The sequence below is a fragment of the Phyllobates terribilis genome, unplaced genomic scaffold (assembly GCF_046119375.1).
Source record: "Phyllobates terribilis strain yellow unplaced genomic scaffold, ASM4611937v1 Scaffold_15__1_contigs__length_34870131, whole genome shotgun sequence".
Taxonomy (NCBI): domain Eukaryota; kingdom Metazoa; phylum Chordata; class Amphibia; order Anura; family Dendrobatidae; genus Phyllobates; species Phyllobates terribilis.
Genome location: NW_027362775.1, coordinates 4,735,098 through 4,754,624, shown reverse-complemented (window position 1 = coordinate 4,754,624; position 19,527 = coordinate 4,735,098). Strand labels below are relative to the sequence as shown.

The following is a 19,527-nucleotide window of genomic DNA, read 5'->3' as shown; positions in this document are numbered from 1 at the left end:
ATTGGGTTCAGGTCTGGTGACTGTGGAGGCCAGGTCATCTGGCGTACCACCCCATCACTCTCCTTCTTGGTCAAATAGCCCTTGCACATTCTGGAGGTGTGTTTGGGGTCATTGTCCTTTTGAAAAATAAATGATGGTCCAACTAAACGCAAACCGGATGGAATAGCATGCCGCTTCAAGATGCTGTGGTAGCCATGCTGGTTCAGTATGCCTTCAATCTTGAATAAATCCCCAACAGTGTCACCAGCAAAGCACCCCCACACCATCACACCTCCTCCTCCATGCTCCACGGTGGGAACCAGGCATGTAGAGTCCATCCGCTCACCTTTTCTGCATCCCACAAAGACACGTTGGTTGGAACCAAAGATCTCAAATTTGGACTCATCAGACTAAATCACAGATTTCCACTGGTCTAATGTCCATTCCTTGTGTTCTTTAGGCCAAACAAGTCTCTTCTGCTTGTTGCCTGTCCTTAGCAGTGGTTTCCTAGCAGCTATTTTACCATGAAGGCCTGCTGCACAAAGTCTCCTCTTAACAGTTGTTGTAGAGATGTGTCTGCTGCTAGAACTCTGTGTGGCATTGACCTGGTCTCTAATCTGAGCTGCTGTTAACCTGCGATTTCTGAGGCTGGTGACTCGGATAGACTTATCCTCAGAAGCAGAGGTGACTCTTGGTCTTCCTTTCTTGGGGCGGTCCTCATGTGAGCCAGTTTCTTTGTAGCGCTTGATGGTTTTTGCAACTGCACTTGGGGACACTTTCAAAGTTTGCCCAATTTTTCAGACTGACTGACCTTCATTTCTTAAAGTAATGATGGCCACTCGTTTTTCTTTACTTAGCTGCTTTTTTCTTGCCATAATACAAATTCTAACAATCTATTCAGTGGGACTATGAGCTGTGTATCCACCTGACTTCTGCACAACACAACTAATGGTCCCAACCCCATTTATAAGGCAAGAAATCCCACTTATTAAACCTTACAGGGCACACCTGTGAAGTGAAAACCATTTCCGGTGACTACCTTTTGAAGCTCATCAAGAGAATGCCAAGAGTGTGCAAAGCAGTCATCAAAGCAAAAGGTGGCTACTTTGAAGAACCTATAATATAAGACATATTTTCTGTTGTTTCACACTTTTTTGCCTGGGCATGCTCCTGATGAGGTTGTGGATGGTCTCCTGTGAGATCTCCTCCCAGACCTGGACTAAAGCATCCGCCAACTCCTGGACAGTCTGTGGTGCAATGTGACGTTGGTGGATGGAGCGAGACATGATGTCCCAGATGTGCTCAATCGGATTCAGGTCTGGGGAATGGGCGGGCCAGTCCATAGCTTCAATGCCTTCATCTTGCAGGAACTGCTGGCACACTCCAGCCACATGAGGTCTGGCATTGTCCTGCATTAGGAGGAACCCAGGGCCAACCACACCAGCATATGGTCTCTCAAGGGGTCTGAGGATCTCATCTCAGTACCTAATGGCAGTCAGGCTACCTCTGGCGAGCACATGCAGGGCTGTGCGGCCCTCCAAAGAAATGCCACCCCACACCATTACTGACCCACTGCCAAACCGGTCATGCTTAAGGATGTTGCAGGTAGCAGATCGCTCTCCACGGCGTCTCCAGACTCTGTCACGTCTGTCACATGTGCTTAGTGTGAACCTGCTTTCATCTGTGAAGAGCACAGGGCTGTGGCAAATGCCAAGCGTCCTGCACGGTGTTTGGCTGTGAGCACAACCCCCATCTGTGGACGTCGGGCCCTCATACCCCCCTCATGGAGTCGGTTTCTAACCGTTTGTGCAGACACATGCATATTTGTGGCCTGCTGGAGGTCATTTTGCAGGGCTCCCCCTCCACGTCTCCTGGTGTACTGGCCTGTCTCCTGGTAGCGCCTCCAGCCTCTGGACACTACGCTGACAGACCTCAAACCTTCTTGCCACAGCTCGCATTGATGTGCCATCCTGGATGATCTGCACTACCTGAGCAACTTCTGTGGGTTGTAGAGTCCGTCTCATGCTTCCACGAGTGTGAAAGCACAACCAACATTCAAAAGTGACAAAAACATCAGCCAGAAAGCATTGGTACTGAGATGTGGTCTGTGGTCCCCACCTGCAGAACCACTACTTTATTGAGGGTGTCTTGATAATTGCCAATAATTTCCATCTATTGTCTATTCCATTTGCACAACAGCATGTGAAATTGATTGTCAATCAGTGCTGCTTCCTAAGTGGACAGTTTGATTTCACAGAAGTTTGATTTAGTTGGAGTTATATTCTGTTGTTTAAGTGTTCCCTTTATTTTTTGAGCAGTGTATATACATATGACGCGCCCCCTGGGCCATGTTGTTTGGGAATACCCGGAGCCGGATCAGATGGGGGTTGTAGTCTCCGAGTGGCGGTGACCCGGTCCGTGCCCAGGGTGTCAAACTCAGTGTGCGGCAGTCCTTGCAGATGTTGTTAGGTGTTCTTAGTGTCGACTACGCCACCCGTTGATTTGCGGTCAATAAGGCCGCCGCTGCAGAAGGGTCCGCTGAGGCTGGTGGTGTGTGTGCAGCTCTGGTAGTATAACCCCCAATGGGAGGGGTATAGCCTCAGGGGGTCAGATGTAGAGGATGGTGGTTGTGGAGGTGCAGGAAGAAGACTCAGAGTCGGGCTGTGCAGTTCAGGGTTTTTACTTACTGCTGTTCTTTTGGTCACTCTGGCCTTGAGTGACCACCCGAGCCGTGCTGCGTCCACCAGGTCCTGGACTCGGCCAACTCCCAAGCAATTCTGGAGCGTGATCCTGAGCTCCCTTTCTGACTTTCCTTTCTACTGGCCGTTCCCACCAGGGATCCACTTATGTCCGGCTCCCTCGGGTCTCTTGTTGGTCAAACCTCTTCTCTGGGTTCCCTGACCCTATACTTGGTGTGCCTTTCTAGTGGATTTGGTGAGGGTCGTGACAGATCCTGCCCACGACCTCCGGTTCCTGGATAAGGTGTGCTTTGGCCTCTGCCAGCTTGGGATCCGGTACCCTTGTTGCCAACCCTTCACCCTTCTGCTTGAATTCTGGGTTCTTGGGGTTCCTTCTTCTCCCCTCTCTGGGCCTTTCTTTTCTCCTCTCTCTCTCTCTCAGACTTGGCCTTGGAGCTGGCTGAGCTTCTCTGCTCTTCTCCTCTGCTCTACAAAAGACTGACTGTCTGACTGACCCTGTCCTAAGATGGTGCCCACCTTATATACTCCCTCTATGTGTGAGCTCAGGTGACCAGCACCCAATGAGCTCCTAACTTTACCCAGACTGCTCCCCCTATCTGCCCCTACACTACTGGGATGTTCCACCCCCCTCCCACTCCAGCCAGGGACAGACACTGTCGTACCTGCACATATATCTAGTGGGAGTACCATTGTTCTGTCCCTCGGAAATGGGATGTATGTAGTGTATGCAGCTATCTGAGCTCAGTTCCACACTCCATCCTTACCCGGGAGTGGAATACCACACCTCTGGCTTGAGGTGTAATACCCCTGTAGCAGCCGAGTCCTCAGGGTGCTACATTCCCCCCTGGTAAATCACAGCACGTCCTCGGGCTGTAAGAAAACAAAAACATCCACAAACATACACATTTTTTCATAAAACATCAACATATAAAACATATAAACAGCATATATATATTAGCAGCAAAAGACTTTTTCATAATAAACTTTCTTATTCCTCCGGCCACGGTGCAACTTGTGACCGGGTAAAGTGTGACAGTCTCTTGTAGTTTCCTATAAAACCAGTAGGGGGCGCCTTAGGAAGCGCAACTATGTACAAGGGGAAATGGCCGCTCTCAGTCCTCGGCCAGGTATAAGGGAAGGATGACCGCTCTCAGTCCTCGGTCAGTGGGAACAGGGACACACGGGTTTCAGTTTATACTTGTCCCAACGGGGAACATATTTAAATTAGCAACAGTTCTGATACCCCGACGGGTAACTATATACAGTCTCACGATACCGTACTTTAATGACGGCGTCCTCCTGCTCCTTCTCGCTGGTAAGCTTCAGACCCGTCCGGGTCCTCTTGCTTCTCCTCACACCGCAGCTCCTCCTCCGTCAGTCGGTGTACATGGAGGGCGTAGGGTCCTTTGGCACACTTGTGCCGGGTGAATATGACCTCATCCCCTACGTATAGGTCACGACCTCTGTGTCCCTCCGGTAGGTGGGACTCAACGTCTCTTCTGGTCACGAAGACGTCGCCTGGGGTGTGGTGATCCCTGATGAAGCCCCACCCGTGCTGCAATTGGAATTTAATCACAGTCCCGGTGGCACGGGGACCATGAGCTGCACGGGGGTTCCTCCGGGTCCGGCTCTTCTGCTCTGCGCTCTGTACCTGCATCTGCTGCTCACGGACCCGCCTCTCTCTCCGTTCTCGTTCGAAGACCTCTAGCTGCTGGCGGCAGCACTCCGCACGCTCCGCTGCGGCCGCCCGAGTTTCTTGGGTGAACCCCATGAGGTCTTCTCCAGTGGGGTCCCACTCGAACTGTGCCTCCTCCAGCGGGAGCGGGGTCCTCTTGACGGGCTTCGGAGCCGGAATCATGGGCTCGCTCAGGGGCCTTGCCTTTTGGAGTTCCAGTTGATAATACTCCGGTGGCCATATAAAGGGCTGCCCATCCGGGCACGTGTGCTGGGCAAATAAGTCTTCACCCAGGTGCGGCACTCTAGATGTTGATGGCGCGGTGGTGGCAGCGGCGCCCGGGTTCACCAGGCCTTGCGACCAGGCCTGGGGCACCCTAAACGTAAAGGGCACCGTTAGTACGGCGGCGCCCGGGGTTACTTGGCCCTGCGACCAGGCCGGTGGTTCGGTGGAGGTAGGGCGCTGTTGGAACTGCAGCGCCCGGGGGCACTAGACCTTGCGACCAGGCCGATGTTGTTTCCTGCTTGGCCGCCCTCAGGGTTGAGGCGCGTGACGTCACAGGGGTCGCGGCTGCGGCTTCTGCTTGGGGCCTAGTCGGGAGCGGTGACGATGCAGCGACGGGCACGGCAGGGGGAATTTCGGGCTCTGCGACGGGGAGCTGGGGCAGGCTCACGGTTTCTCGGCTCGGGGTAGTAACGTCCCCTTTACCTGCCTCCGTCTGTTCAGCTCCCTCCTCGGCGCCGTCTCCGGCCTTCACTCCTCCTGCACCATCCTCAGAGGCGGTCTGTCTCGAGTGGCGTGCTCCGTTGACGGGTTCCGGTCTGCTGGGCCATCTCTCGGCTCCACTCCGCCAGCGTTTCTCGCTGCACCTCGGCCATCCTCCGTGCGAGGCCCTCCAGCGCGGTCTGTGCATGCTCCCGGTCTCGGGGGAGCTGCGCCAGGATCTCCACCAGGCCTAGTGGGGTCGTGGCTTGCAGCAGGCTCCTGACCACTGGGTCGGTGCTGCCTGACTCTCCCTCCATCTCCGGGTGTGCTTTCTCCATACTCCTCTCCAGACTTCTCGTCTCCGGGTGCGCTCTCTCCAGACTCCTCCAGGCGGCACCCATCTTCGCTCTTTTGTTCTGTCTCCGCCCACATTGAGGGTGGTCCCGGGGCAACTTAGTGATTGTCAGTTCCAGGGGCAGTTCCTTCACGCTGATGGACATCTCTAGCATCACAGTCTCTGTTAGTGGGGGCGGTTTCCGCTTTTGGCGCCATTCTTCGACCTGGCCCACGATGGGAGGTGGCCTCTTGCCACCCTCTGGCACGCCCATAATGGCGTCCGCTCTTCCAAGGCGGGAAATCTCCTCTGATGGCGGGAAACGTCTCCCAGTGGCGGGAAACTCCGTGGATGGCGGGAAAAAGCTGCAAATGGCGGGCAACCGGCGGGAATCGACCTGTGATGGGGTCCGATGGCGGGGACCCTCCGGAACCGGCGGGAGACTTCGTTTTGAGGTAAATGTGAACTTTTCTTCAGGCACGCAGTACCCGGTTGTTGCGGGCACGTGATCCTGCCGACTACGCCAAAGTTGACGCGCCCCCTGGGCCATGTTGTTTGGGAATACCCGGAGCCGGATCAGATGGGGGTTGTAGTCTCCGAGTGGCGGTGACCCGGTCCGTGCCCAGGGTGTCAAACTCAGTGTGCGGCAGTCCTTGCAGATGTTGTTAGGTGTTCTTAGTGTCGACTACGCCACCCGTTGATTTGCGGTCAATAAGGCCGCCGCTGCAGAAGGGTCCGCTGAGGCTGGTGGTGTGTGTGCAGCTCTGGTAGTATAACCCCCAACGGGAGGGGTATAGCCTCAGGGGGTCAGATGTAGAGGATGGTGGTTGTGGAGGTGCAGGAAGAAGACTCAGAGTCGGGCTGTGCAGTTCAGGGTTTTTACTTACTGCTGTTCTTTTGGTCACTCTGGCCTTGAGTGACCACCCGAGCCGTGCTGCGTCCGCCATGTCCTGGACTCGGCCAACTCCCAAGCAATTCTGGAGCGTGATCCTGAGCTCCCTTTCTGACTTTCCTTTCTACTGGCCGTTCCCACCAGGGATCCACTTATGTCCGGCTCCCTCGGGTCTCTTGTTGGTCAAACCTCTTCTCTGGGTTCCCTGACCCTATACTTGGTGTGCCTTTCTAGTGGATTTGGTGAGGGTCGTGACAGATCCTGCCCACGACCTCCGGTTCCTCGCTAAGGTGTGCTTTGGCCTCTGCCAGCTTGGGATCCGGTACCCTTGTTGCCAACCCTTCACCCTTCTGCTTGAATTCTGGGTTCTTGGGGTTCCTTCTTCTCCCCTCTCTGGGCCTTTCTTTTCTCCTCTCTCTCTCTCTCAGACTTGGCCTTGGAGCTGGCTGAGCTTCTCTGCTCTTCTCCTCTGCTCTACAAAAGACTGACTGTCTGACTGACCCTGTCCTGAGATGGTGCCCACCTTATATACTCCCTCTATGTGTGAGCTCAGGTGACCAGCACCCAATGAGCTCCTAACTTTACCCAGACTGCTCCCCCTATCTGCCCCTACACTACTGGGATGTTCCACCCCCCTCCCACTCCAGCCACGGACAGACACTGTCGTACCTGCACATATATCTAGTGGGAGTACCATTGTTCTGTCCCTCGGAAATGGGATGTATGTAGTGTATGCAGCTATCTGAGCTCAGTTCCACACTCCATCCTTACCCGGGAGTGGAATACCACACCTCTGGCTTGAGGTGTAATACCCCTGTAGCAGCCGAGTCCTCAGGGTGCTACACATACATACATACACACAAACACTGTGGGGGAAGCGGCACAGGAGCTGACACAGGAGGCAGGAGATGGCTGCTGCAACTCCTGCGTGTGCCTGTTGCTAAAGAAAATGAATATTCACTGCTCCCGACGCCCATGGGAGTGAGGAGCACTGAATATTCATTCTCCTTACTAGCGGGCACACAGAGAAAAGAGTGGCGCCGCAGCAATGCTCCTCCCGATCAGGTAAGTATGGCGCCAAAGATCGGGGTATGCATTCATTGTCTACGCATGCCGCGATCTCCGGCTCCATACACACTCCTCTTAGCTGTAACACCTACATGCGTTCTTCTGTCTGGAGCCAGACTGCACAGATGTGTCGTGCTTGCGCAGTCTATAAAAGCTTGAGACAGAGGTAAGCATCTCTAGTTATATTATAGATGGAGTTTTTTGTGGGACCCATTATATTAATTACAGGGCTACATGGGGCCCATTGTATTAAATGAAGGGTTTTGTGGGTCACATTATATTAAATGGAAGGCTATGTAGGTAGGGCACATTATAATAAATGGAGGGCTATATGGGACCCCTTATATTGAATGGAGGGCTATGTGGGTTCCAATATATTATAAGAAAATCCATGTGGGGCTCATAACATTAAATGGAGGGTTATATTTGGCCCATTATTTTATTTGTAAAGCTATGTGATGCCCATTACATTAATTGAAGGGGTATGTCAGATCCATTATATTAATTTGAGGGCTATGTGGTATCCATTACATTAAATGGAGGGCTATGTGAGGCCCATTATATTAAACTAGCTATTGAACCCGTTCTACGCCTGTGTGGCAAGCATTTTTATTGGTATATGGTCTCCCATGCTGGTATGTGCTACCCCCCTCCTGGTATTTGTGCTGCCCCCATCCTGTCCTGGTATGCATGGCACCCCTCACCCCTATCCTGGTATGCATGGCACCCCTCACCCCTATCCTGGTATGCATGACACCCCTCACCCCTAACCTGGTATGCATGGCACCCCTCACCTCCAATCCTGGTATGCATGGCACCCCTCACCCCCAATCCTGGTATGCATGGCACCCTTCACCCCCAATCCTGGTATGCATGGCACTCCTCACCCCCAATTCTGGTATGCATGGCACCCTTCACCCCCAATCCTGGTATGCATGGCACCCCTCACCCCCCAATCCTGGTATGCGTGGCCCCCTCATCCCAATCCTGGTGTGTGTGGTACTCCTCATCCCTATCCAGGTATGTGTGGTACTCCTCATCCTATCCTGGTATGTATGGTACCCCATCCCTCATCCCTATCCTGGTATGTATGGTGTCCCTCATCCTGGTATGCATGGCACCCCTCATCCCCAATCCCGGTATGCATGGCACCCCTCACCCCCAATCCCGGTATGCATGGCACCCCTCATCCCCAATCCCGGTATGCATGGCACCCCTCATCCCCAATCCCGGTATGCATGTCCCCCCTCATCCCCAATCCCGGTATGCATGGCCCCCCTCATCCCCAATCCCGGTATGCATGGCTCCTTCATCCCCAATCCCGGTATGCATGGCACCCCTCATCCCCAATCCCGGTATGCATGGCACCCCTCATCCCCAATCCCGGTATGCATGGCACCCCTCATCCCCAATCCCGGTATGCATGGCACCCCTCATCCCCAATCCCGGTATGCATGGCCCCCTCATCCCCAATCCCGGTATGCATGGCACCCCTCATCCCCAATCCGGGTGTGCATGGCACCCCTCATCCCCAATCCTGGTATGCATGCCTCCCTTATCCCCAATCCTGGTCCTGGTATGCATGGCTCCCTCATCCCCAATCCTGGTATGCATGGCACCCCTCATCCCCAATCCTGGTATGCATGGCACCCCTCATCCCCAATCCTGGTATGCATGGCACCCCTCATCCCCAATCCTGCTATGCATGGCACCCCTCATCCCCAATCCTGGTATGCATTGCACCCCTCATCCCCAACCCTGGTATGCATGGCTCTCTCATCCCCAACCCTGGTATGCATGGCTCTCCTCATCCCCAATCCTGGTATACATGGCACTTCACATCCCCATCCTGGTATACATGGTACCTCTCATCCCTATCCTGGTATGTATGGTACCCCTCATCCTTGTATGCATGGCACCCCATCCCTCATCCTGGTATGCATGGCACCCCTTATCCCTATTCTGGTATGCATGGCACCCCTCACCCCCCAATCCTGGTATGCATGGCACCACTCTCCCCCCAATCCTGGTATGCATGGTCCCCTCACCCCCCAATCCTGGTATGCATGGTCCCCTCACCCCCCAATCCTGGTATGCATGGTCCCCTCACCCCCCAATCCTGGTATGCATGGTACCCCTCATCCTGGTATGCATGGTCCTCTCATCCCCCAATCCTGATATGCATGGTCCCCTCACCCCCCAATCCTGATATGCATGGTCCTCTCACCCCCCCAATACTGATATGCATGGTCCCGTCACCCCCCAATCCTGGTATGCATGGCACCCCATCATCCCCTAATCCTGGTATGCATGGTCCCCTCACCCCCCAATCCTGGTATGCATGGTCCCCTCACCCCCCAATCCTGGTATGCATGGTCCCCTCACCCCCCAATCCTGGTATACATGGTACCCCTCATCCTGGTATGCATGGTCCCCCCAGATCCCTCTCCTGGTATGCATGGTCCCCTTACCCCTCAATCCTGGTATGCATGGTCCCCTCACCCCCTCAATCCTGGTATGCATGGTCCCCTCATCCTGGTATGCATGGTCCCCCCAGATCCCTATCCTGGTATGCATGGTCCCCTCACCCCCCAATCCTGGTATGCATGGTCTCCTCATCCCACAATCCTGGTATGTGTGGCCCCCTCATGCCTTTCATGCTGTACACGCATACAAAAAAATAAACACTTTATACTCACCTTTCTTCCCTGTGCTACAGCGCTGCGGTGTCCTGTTCTGTCGGATGCCGGGGAAGGAGTGCGGCGCCGGAGCACCACACTGTCCGGTGCCATTTTGCTGAAGACGTAAAATGGCGCCGGATAGCACTATGCGCATGTGCCGATCCGATGCCTTCACTCCGCCCCCGGTCTCCGGCAAAGAGAGACGCCGCGGAAACGCTCCTCCCGGTCAGGTAAGTATGTAAGTATGGCGCCGGAGATCGTGGTATGCGCTCAGTGTCTACGCATACCGCGAACTCCGGCGCCATACACTCCTCTTACCTGTAACGGATGGATGCCTACTTCTGTCTGGAGCCAGACTGCGCGTCGCGCATGCGCAGTCTATAAAGGCTTCAGACAGAGACACACATCCCCGGTTATATTATAGATGAAAGGGTATATGGGGCCGTTATATTAAATTTAGTGCCATGTGGGGCCCTTTATATTAAATGGAGAGCTATGTGGTACCCATTATATTATGTGGAGGGCTATATGTGACCCCTTATATTAAACGGAGGGCTATGTTGGATTCAGTATATTAAATGGAGGGCTATATGGGGCCCATTATATTAAATGGAGGGCTATATGGGGTCCATATAATAAATTGAGGGCTATGTGGTGCACATTATATTAAATGAAGGGTTTTGTGGGGCCCATGTTATATGTAAAGCTATGTGGTGCCCATTATAATAAGTAGAAAGCTATAAAGGTCATATTATATTAAATGGAGTTCTTTGTGGGACCCATTATTTTACTTGCATGGCTACATGGGGCCCACTGTATTAAATGGAGGGTTTTGAAGATCTCTTTATATTATATGTAAAGCTATGAGGGGCCTATTATATTGAATGTTTGGCTATGTGGGACCTATTTTATTAAATTGAGGGCTATGTGCACCCCCATCCTGTTATATGCTACCTCCATCCTGCGACTTGATCAGTTAACAGCTTTGACGTATACATTTTTGCCAGAACTCTACTTTTCAAAAAATTGTTTCATAATGAAGATATACAGAAGCATTTTCCAATGCCAGAGGAACAGGAGGCTTTGAGAGTTTTGGAGGGATTGGCGGCTGAACACAATATACCTTCTTTAGGTAAGGTTCCAATATCCATACGACCAAAATCAAAAATTTTTCCACCATTGTCACTATGCCCCAACGTTGACATCTTTGTTCAGCTGGTTTCTGAGGATTTATATAGCATACCTATCAATATACACAATGATAACCTTAGAATGTCTGAACACATCGGTTTGAAACGTCTTAAAGCAATAAAAGACGTTATATTCAAACCAGCTGACACGAGTGGCAACGTTGTGGTGTGGCCAACTAAAATGTATGAGGCAGAGGCAAATAAAATGCTTAAAGACCATCAGTGTTACAAAAAACTGACGTTCAATCTCTTATTATCTTTCAAAGATCAACTCAACAAAATCCTTTTAGCTGGGATAGAGAGAGGCATTATCACCAGGGAATTGTATGACACATTATTGGTGAAGGATCCATCTGTTTCAACGCTGTACTTGTTACGGAAGGTCCATAAAGATATGAAGACCACTCTGGGTAGACCCATAATTGATGGTATTGGAGGACTCACACAGAGATCAGTAAGTATGTGGATTATTTCTTAAACCTTTGGTGGAAACAATTCCCTCCTATCTACGTGATACATCTGATCTACAAAAAATTGACTCCACTCACATTGACAAGGATATGCTTCTTGTTACTTGTGATGTGTAGTCATTAAATACGAGTATCCGCCATGGTGATGGACTGAGAGCCGTTGCCCATTTCCTTTCCATGTCTCAATTTACCTTTGATGAGAGAGACTTCATTCTAACACTGTTGGAGTTTGTACTCACCAAAAACTTTTTTGTCTTCAATGGGTCCTTCTTCCTGCAGCTCCAGTGAACAGCAATGGGGGCAGCCTGTGTGCCCTCTTAGGCTCAGTTCACACGATGCGTATTTCATGCGTTTCCGCGGCGTTTTTGCAGTTGCGTAAACGCCGCGGAAACGCATGAAAAACGCATGGTAGAAGGGAAGCAATGTTCCCCAATGGAAATCCGCATGTGCTGTGCCTATGATGCGGATTTTTCCGCAGCGTAAACGCTGCGGTCAAAAATCCGCAGCATGTCAATTAATTTTGCGGAAACGCGGCGATTTCGCCGCCATTGACTTGCATTAGAACGCGCCAATTCCGCAAGACTGCATCTGTACTTGCGTAATTGGTGCGTTCTAATGTGCGGATGGTACCCGGGTGTGGAGGAGAGGAGAGTCTCATCCACACCCAGGTACCATTAAAAAAGCTGTAAAAAAAGAATAAAATAAAAAATAAATGTATTCTTACCTTCTGTCGGCCCGCACAGCGCTCCCGCTTGCTTCCCGGCACTTGCAGTGAGTTGTAGGACCTGCAGTGACGTCAGAGTCATGTGACGGGTCACGTGACGCTGACGTCGGCAGGTCTTTCAATTCAAAGTTGCCGGCAAGGGAGAGCGGAGTGAGCGGGACACCGGGGGCCATCGGAGGTAAGTATATACACTCTCTCGGGTCACACTATATAAATCCATGCTGTTTGCATGGATTTATACAGTGTGACCTAGTTGTCAAGCACTTTCCAGGTGATGCTAAAATCGCCTGGAAAGCGCTTGTCAATCTGCATGCGGAAACGCATGTGAATCTGCATGTGGATCCGCATGTATTCTGCAGGAAAAACGCATGCACAATCTGCATGCGTTTTTTCTGACAGGGAGATGCAGAAATGATGCAGAAATTTTCTGCTTCATTTCTGCATCGTGTGCACATACCCTTATGCTAACTTGTTCCTGGGGCTGTGGGAGAGGGAGCTCTTCTCATCACATTGATGCTCATCAATGGACCGGGTCATTTTTTGGACCCGGTACATTGATGATGTATTTTTGATCTGGCGAGGTACATCTGTAGAACTACTCAGTTTTTTTCAAGAACTGAATTCTAATGAACTTATTATCAGACTGACGTATAAATTCGATTATCAAAAGATTGATTTCTTGGATGTGACTATTAAAAGGGGTGAATCTGGCATTTTACAGTCTGATGTCTATCGGAAAGAGACAGCCGTCAGTGCTGTCTTGCACACCTCTTCTTCACATCCAAGACATGTGGTTAGATCAGTTCCAATTAGTCAGTTTCTTAGAATCAGACAGATTTGTTCTACCATTGAAGACTTTGAAATGAGAGCAGAGGAAATGAAAGGGAGGTTTTTGGATAGAGAGTACAGTAAGAGAAGCATTAAGTATGCCTACAATCGAGCGAAAAATGCTACTCGTCAACAATTAATCTATCCTAAGAGACAATCGGTGCAAGCCAATCCTGTGAGAATGGTGACTCAATACCATTCTCAATGGCAGAGGATGTATGACATTTTTAAAAAACATTGGCTCATCCTATTGGCTGATCGCACCCTTAAACAATACCTCCCTACAAATCCATCTATCACTGCACGTAGATCTTTAAATTTACAGGACCATTTGGTTCGGAGCTATTATACACCGACTAATCAGTCACGGATTACTGACATCAAACCAACCGATAAGAAGAGGAATTGGGGCTTCACTCCATGCGGCTCCTGTATAACTTGCCTTAATATTGAAAAGACTAAGAAGTTTCTCTCTTCGACTGGAAAGGAGTTTGATATCACATACCCTATTACCTGTACAACACATAGCGTAATATATCTTGCTACATGGCCCTGCTCCTTAATATATATAGGCATGACAACTAGGATGCTCAAAATTTGAGCGAGAGAACTTGTCCAGGACATCATGGCAGCTGCTACAGAAGACAATTTGGATCTATTAACGACAATACCTAAACATTTTAAGCTCCATAACGCTTGTGATCCTTCGGGTTAAGGAGATAGACCACATATATTTGAACCTGCGTGGTGGTAATACCAGCCGACTCCTGGCCCAAAAAGAATCAAGATGGATCTGGACTTTGAAAACGTTACATCCCCATGGCCTTAATGAGGCCTTGACTTTTACTCCATTTCTCTAATCTCCCTCCCCTTTTTCCCCTCCAGCCGTATTTTTGGCATCATGTTTTTATAATGTTTTAAACTAAAATTATTTTAATTGTGTTTGTTGCTACAATCCTAATAATGTCCCATTTATCATCTTTTAGTATATACTTACCGTACCTTGATATTGGCTCTTGCTTCTATCCATGTTGAAGAGGATGTGGATGCCTCCTGGCATCATTTTGAAGGGGAGAAATAAGAGAATAGGATGAGAAGGCACCGCTAGACAAGATGCGGACAATTAGGCTTTAACAGCCTATATCTACTACATCTGGACATCAGTTTGTTTCATGTGGATATATACTATGTTCTTATTATATGCATATAACCAATGTTATTGACTTGTCCAACTTCATTTTTTAAATGACCTGCAGGTTCATTTTTCTGTATGTCTTTCAGCTTTATCCATACTCTTAATAGCTTTTGGATCCGGGTATTTGCTACAATGTCTTTTTCTCTTTCTGGGGCATTTTCCTTGTTTATCCTTATTGGGGTTTCCTCCATGACATCAGGGCATGGCTCATATCACTGGCATCATTGGTACCATGTTGCCACCTGTGTTGAATTCATGTCCTTGATGCCCCAGGGGGCCCCCAATCTCCAACTTGGGTTTTCCTTCCCTTTTTTGTTTCTTTCTTATCTGGTTCTCCCTGACCTATATCTTAAGATAGTATAAATTGTATATGTTAAGATTTTATAAAACTTTTTTTGTTGATTCTTTACCATACAGGTCGTCATTTGACATATATGCTTCTTTTTTATATCCAGGCTTTAAACCCCTTCTGTCATACCTAGATATGTTTGGTAAAAGTTAATACTATATATTCTCCATGTCTGGTAAAAGTTAATACTAATTAGTACCCTGTTGTGCTATATGTCTGGGTTTACCTCTCACTGAGCTGTTCTCTATTTTGACCTTTTGTGACAGGTTTTCTTATATCTAACTGTGACTTTCCATCTATGCGCGTGCCTTCCTCCCGTTCTCCCCCTACATCACTATTTGCGATTAAGGGTGGCGTGCTTCTGAGTGACTGCTCCTCCGCTCATGTGACTTTTAGTGGGCGTGACTTTAGGCTTCACACTCATTTAGTCTTTCTTTCCGTTTATGTGACCCTCCGTGGGCGTGGCTTTTGGCTGCACGTTTACCCTTACTTTCTCTCCGCTCATGTGACCTCAGTGGGCATGGTGTTGGGTTGCACGTCTATTCTGATACACTAGGGAGGCGGCGTTCTTGCAATGACATCGGCACAGGTCTGTCCTATCCTTACCGCCGACTCGTTCCTCATGAATACTCTTTATTTTATGGTTGCTGCTATTGGTACCTTATGTTTATTTATGGGACACACTGCTTATGATGCTGCACACCCGGAAGAAGGCACACACCGAAACGCACGTTGGGGCTGGCACTACTATTTGGCACTCGCTAGTAAGTACTCTTGCTGTACCACTACTTTTGGTTCATCAATCTCTTTAGCGGGGACCATATATGGCTAATACTTTATGGACAATTTGATTGTTTACATGCACGATGTACTTTAATTCCTTTGGTAAATATGTTAGCTATTTTTGTATGGTTACTGCACCTGTATACAGTTGTGCTCAAAAGTTCACATACCCCGGCAGAATTTTTCCTTTTTTGGCCTTGTTTCCGAGAATATGAATGATAACAAAAAATGTTTTTCTTCACTCATGGTTATTGGTTGGGTGAAGCCATTTATTGTCAAACTACTGTGTTTTCTCTTTTTAAATCTTAATGACAACCAAAAACATCCAAATGACCCTGCTCAAAAGTTCACATACCCCAGTTCTTAATACCGTGTATTGCTCCCTCTAACTACAATGACAGCTTAAAGTCTTTTGTGGTAGATGTGGATGAGGTTCTTTATTTTCTCAGATGGTAAAGCTGCCCATTCTTCTTGGCAAAAAGCCTCTAGTTCCTGTAAATTCCTGGGCTGTCTAGCGTGAACTGTGCGCTTGAGATCTCCCCAGATTTTCTCAATGATATTCAGGTCAGGAGACTGAGATGGCCACTCCAGAATCTTCACTTTGTTCTGCTGTAGCCAATGGCAGATCGACTTGGCCTTGTGTTTTGGATCATTGTCATGTTAGAATGTCCAAGTATGTCCCATGCGCAGCTTCCGGGCTGATGAGTTCAAATTTGCCTCCAGTATTTGCTGATAACGTGCTGCATTCATCTTTCCTTCAACTTCTACCAAGTTTCCTGTGCTTTTGTAGCTCACACATCCCCAAAACATCAGCGATCCACCTCCGCGCTTTACTTTAGGAATGGTGTTCCTTTCATCGTAGGCCTTGTTGACCTCTCTCCAAATGTAACGTTTATGGTTGTGGCCAAAAAGTTCAATTTTGGTCTCATCACTCCAAATGACCTTGTTCCAGAAGTTTTGAGGCTTGTCTCTGTACTGTTTGACGTATTGTAGGCGAGATACTTTGTGGCATTTGCGCAGTAATCACTTTCTGCTGGTGACTCGACCATGCAGCCCATTTTTCTTCAAGTGCCTCCTTATTTTGCATCTTGAAACAGCCACACTGCTAGTTTTCAGAGAGTCCTGAATTTCAGCTGATGTTATTTGTGGGTTTTTCTTTGCATCCCGAACTATTTTCCTGGCAATTGTGGCCGAAATTTTTGTTGGTCTTCCTGACTGTGGTTTGGTTTTTACAGAGCCCCTGATTTTCCATTTGTTAATCACAGTTTGAACGCTGCTGACTGGCATTATCAATTCCTTTGATATTTGTTTGTATCCCTTTCCTGTGCTATATAGTTCAACTGCTTTTTCCCGTAGATCCGTTGACAATTTTTTTGCTTTCCCCATGACTCACAATTTAGAAATGTCAGTGGCTGGATGAGAGATGCAAGAGTCTGTCTAGATCCCAGAAACTCACTCAGCTTTTATGCACACACTCTGATTACAAGCAAACAGGTAACAGGTGAGGATGTTACCTTTAGTAGCCATTCAAACCCATTTGTGTCAAATTGTGTGCATGTGGCCAAATCACCAGGGTATGTGAACTTTTGATCAGGGTCATTTGGATGTTTTTGGTTGTCATTAAGATTTAAAAAGAGAAAACACAGTAGTTTGACAATAAATGGCTTCACCCAACCAATAACCATGAGTGGAGAAAAAGTTTTTTTGTTATCATTCATATTCTCTGAAACAAGGCCAAGAAAGCAAAAATTCTGCCGGGGTGTGTACACTTTTAAACACAACTGTAGCTTTCTATTTATTATAATGGGCACCACATAGCTTTACATATATTATGGGCCCAACAAAACCCTTCATTTAATATAATGTGCCCCACATAGCTCTCAATTTAATGTATTGGGCCCCACATTTAATGTAGTGAGTCCAACATAACCCTCCATTTAATATAATGGGCCCAATAACATAGCCATCTATATAATATCACGGGACCCACATTGCCCTGCATTTAATATAAGCGGTCACATATAGCCCTCCACATAATTTAATGGGTACCACATAGCTCTCCATTTAATATAAAGGGCCTCACATGGCAGTAAATTTAATGTAACAGCCCCATATACCCTTTAATTTAATATAATGGGCCCCACAAAGCCCTCCATTTAATGTAATGGGCACCACATAGCCCTCAATTTAATATAATGGGTCCCACATAGCCCTTCAATTAATGTAATGGGCACCACATAGCTTTATATATAATGTAATGGTCCCCATGTAACCCTCTATTTAATATTATGGGCTCCACAAAGATTTTCTCATAATATATTAGGACCCACATATCCTTCCATTCAACACAAGGGGTCCATATAGCCATATATAGGTGAAAAAATGGGAAAGGGGTGCTCCAGTGGCACGTCAACTGGAAAGGGTGTGCTCCGGTGGCACTCCAATGGGAAAGGGATGCTCTGGTGGCACGCCAACGGGAAAAGTTGTGCTCCGGTGGCACGCCAATAGGAAAGGGTGTTCTCCGGTGTCACTGCAATGACAAAGGGAAGGCTATTTGTAGCCTGTTACATGAAATGCCATGTGAGGCTCATTATATTAAATGGAGGGCTATGCAGGGCCCATTATAATAATTGCAGGGCTACGTGGGGCCCATTGTTTTAAATGGAGGGTTTTGTAGGGCTTTTTATATTATAGCTAAATCTATGTGGGGTCCATTATATTGAATGTTGGGATATGTGGGGCCGATTATATTAAATTAAGGGTATTGTCGTTCCAAATATATATTAACCCTAGAATGCGTGACGTCTGAAATATACACTTTCACATAACCCGGGCCTTTTAGGCTCTTGTACAAATCATATGGAGGAACTCAAATAAATAACTTTTACACGTTTATTTCAAAATTGCAAAGTAAGATATGAAAAATGCACAACATCTAATATATATAATCGTCTTATCCCGTCTGTCTGTCTGTCCAGGAAATCCCGCGTCGCTGATTGGTGCGGCCGCGGCCAATCAGCGACGCGGGATTTCAGAGAAAGATGGTGGCCGTTAGCGGCTCATCTGCGGGACTGAAGTCAGTGGCGAAGCTGCCGCTCATCTCCCCTGCTGCTGGCAGCACAAGTACCCCGACGGGTGGCGCCGCTGACCTCCATGCGGCTACCGTTGGGAGATCAGCTGCTTGGGCCGCTGATCTCCTGACGGCAAATGTGAAGGGAGGGACGGTTCGCTGATTGGTTGCGGCCGGCCGCGACCAATCAGCGAGATTGGCGCCAAATTTAAACAACACTGCTGATTGGTCGCGGTCGCCGGCCGCGACCAATCAGCGATATTGGCGCCAAATTGAAACACCCCTTTGCTGATTGGTCGCGGTTGCCGGCCGCGACCAATCAGCGATATTGGCGCCAAATTGAAACACCCCTTTGCTGATTGGTCGCGGTTGCCGGCCGCGACCAATCAGCGATATTGGCGCCAAATTAAACACCCCTCTGCTGATTGGTCGCGACCGCCAGCCGTGACCAATCAGCGATATTGGCGCCAAATTTAAACACCGTTTTGCTGATTGGTCGCGGTTGCCGGCCGCGACCAATCAGCGATTTTGGCGCCAAATTTAACCCCTTAACTACCGGGGACGTATTAGTACGCATATCTGCGTACATCCGGTTCAGTGAGGGCTCCGGCGCTGAGCCCTCACTGAACCGAGCACATGTCAGCTGATTCTTACAGCTGACATGTGCCCGCAACAGCCGCGGGTGGAATCGCGATCCACCCGCGGCTGTTAACCAGTTAAATGCTGCTGTCAATCTCCGACAGCAGCATTTAACGCGCGCTTCCGGGTAGCGCGTCATAAGCCCCGCCCACCGGCGACCCCGTCACGTGATCGCGGGTCGCCGATGGGCGTGCATGACAACCCAGGGTCTGCAGCAGACGCCTGTGGTTGTCATGATCTTGTCGC

General features: G+C 49.1%; 1 long non-coding RNA gene across 4 annotated transcripts in view; it reads left to right on the top strand.

Annotated features, from left to right (window-relative positions):
- Positions 1-14,807, top strand: part of LOC141175993 (uncharacterized) — a 69,855-nt gene extending 55,048 nt beyond the window's left edge. For 2 of the 4 annotated variants that reach the window (XR_012253083.1, XR_012253082.1), the window contains 3 exons: positions 11,041-11,165; positions 11,490-11,677; positions 14,232-14,806. This is a non-coding gene — a long non-coding RNA (uncharacterized lncRNA). Of the gene's footprint in view, positions 1-11,040; positions 11,166-11,489; positions 11,678-14,231 lie in introns of all 4 variants that reach the window. The other 2 variants (XR_012253081.1, XR_012253080.1) reach the window with 2 other exon arrangements.
- Positions 14,808-19,527: the final 4,720 nt, after the last annotated feature.